Here is a 2,730-nt window from a genome sequence, read left to right as displayed (position 1 = left end):
GTCTTCGGGGAGGAACCCGACTAGGGTGCTCTGAAGCTCAAGTTAGTATTTTCTCATAGGCAAGATAAAAAACCAGATGACACAAAGTTATCATGTCCCTTTATTCTTTGGGGGAAGAGGGCCTTTTATAACCACTTCGCGCACTCACTCCCATGCTCTTGTCAGGTCGGGTATCATTACCTCTGCACTTTTGCCAGTTCGAGTGTCATCACCTCTGCTAGGGTAGACAACCGCCACTGCTCTCTTTGTCAGAGCCATCTTTGTAAATGGAGGTGGCGGTGGCAGGTGGCCGTTGAAGTGCGACTGTCAAGCGTCAGATCCTAAGTCAGTCAGGTGCATCGCCTCAAGATATGGACTCCTTTGGTGTTAGGTACGGTTGTTCAGTTCAACGGCCTGGAGACGAAGTGCTGGAGTGGTGTGCGATGTGAAGTCTTGAGTTCGGATAGAAGTGTGGCCCGAACTGCCCTAGGGTGGACCAGTTCGAGTTGTTGCCCTTTGCGCTCCTTGTAAGGCTCGGGGTCAAAGGGAGAGTTCGGGCTCCTTTTGGGGAGCTCGGACTATTATTTCCTCCTCTCGGAGCTCGCGCCTTGAGCGTATTGCCGTGCCGAGCTGTTGCTCCTAGCAGGTCACCCTCAGTTGCTTCCACATGTTGGGTGGCCAAGAGGTTGGGCCAAATCTTCCTCCATCAGATTGGATCAGAGTTAAATATCTAACATTCTTAATGAACTTGAATTCAAATCACCATTTGTGAGATCCAATTGGATCTTTGGATCGGATTCAGATATATCCTACTTTGAATCCAATCCAAACCTTTTGCATCCCTAGGATGAACATAGCATTGGTTGATGCCTTAGACAATTCAACTCGATTCAATCCTGTTAAAAAGAAAAAACTTGTAAATATCACATGTTTTTATTTATTTTTAATTCGTTTCAAACATAGGATAGAGAGGTGGATCTTAGGCCTACCTACCCAGCCCCCAAAATATGTCAAACTTCCAAAAAGATACGTACTTGGTTTTGGTGTATAATGTATGAATGAAATATGCATGGCCAATACAGTCCAATATGTGACAAAATTTTGAAGTTTATATAATCATATGGTTTCAATCCATTTGGATCAATAAGTTAGCTAAAAGTGCTATTTGTCAATGGTTGAATGATTTATTGATCTGTTTTTTAATGTAGGGAATTTGTCTAAAACTCACCAAGAGTTTTCAGCATTTCTCTTAAACTCGCCTCAACTTTTCAAAATGTCTAAAACTCATCATGTCACTAACTTGACGTTAAACAGATTGATGGGTGTTAATATAATAACATTTTAACCTTCATAGAAAAATATAAAATATATACAAAATAAATTAACGGGTTTTAATATATTACCGCTTTAATATTTAGATATGAAAAAGGGAAAAGTTCAAAAAAATATTTTCAAATATAAAATACATAAACATATAAATTACAAAAAAATAAAAATTATAGAAATTGCAAACAAAATAAAAAAAATATATTTTCAAATTATAGAAACTATACAAATTGAAAAACAAAATCAGAAAATAAAAATTATAGAAAAAACACCAAAAATTATAGAAAAACATAGATATTGCAAATAAATAAAAATAAAGAAAAAATTATAGATAGTAGAAAATAGAAAAATGTAAACAAACAGAAATTATAAAAAAAATGGAAATTATAACAAAACACTAAAAATGTAAAAAAAAAAGAAATTTGAAAACTGAAAAATACCATTTCCCTCCAACCCATAAGTCAAGGGTAATTTAGTCATAAAAATTGTTATTTATGCTGATATGGACACCTTTGTTAAGAAGCATTAACCGTGCACCAAGGGAAGGTGAATTTTAGACAATTTCCCTTTGATGTATAAAATAATCACAATGGGCCATTGATGAGCCCCATCCTTAGTTTGGGTTGCAGCCCATGGCACAAAACCAAAATAGAGGAGATTGTTTATGAGATGGGTCACCAGACTCACCACACCATCTAAAGAAAAAAATGGCTCATGTCATCATGTGAGACACCATTGAACAACTTCTCTATCCAGCTAAAGAAAAAAAGACTCATGTGAAGGCTGCAGCTTTTGTCGGACCAACTGTCCATCTCCCTCCTCTAAACTTTGAATAAAGCGAGTTTCTTACTTCAACCGCGTGGAGGTGGAGCCAGGAATGAGGAAGCCATGGTGGAACTCTTATCTCCGTTTTATATTATATACTTCAGACAAGATTCAAGATTTCTTATGGAAGCACGAAAGTGAGCTCCATCGAAGTCCACCAAAGCTCCAAGTTCATAGCATCAATCAAGTGGGAGATGAACATTAATTTCTGTACTCTCTCCTACGACCAGAAGTACATTCTGATCAGATTCAAGATTTCAGCATGCATTCGAGAAAAATATGAGTATGTGGAAGCGGAACTGTTTCAAATCGACATTTTGATCGTCAGGGTTGCTTGTACAGCCGGTGACAGTTGCCTCTGCGGAGATGTGCGACCTATCGTCCCTCCTAAGTCCTAACCCAAGAGGATCGAGGTTACTTTACTTATCGTTTGCCTGGGACCCGATAATAACCTTCACAAGATGGTAGTATAGTATAGTCAGATAGTCAGATATCCAACCAAGACCCGAGTGCCAATGATGCTGAATTACAGGACTCAGTGTCGATCTGGGTCACTTTAGTCAATAAAAATCCATGCTGTTTTTGTCATTTTTCATGGTT

Source organism: Nelumbo lutea, chromosome 8, assembly GCF_056320005.1.
Source record: "Nelumbo lutea isolate HS-2025 chromosome 8, American lotus-T2T, whole genome shotgun sequence".
NCBI lineage: Eukaryota > Viridiplantae > Streptophyta > Magnoliopsida > Proteales > Nelumbonaceae > Nelumbo > Nelumbo lutea.
Note: the sequence above shows the minus strand (reverse complement) of the source record.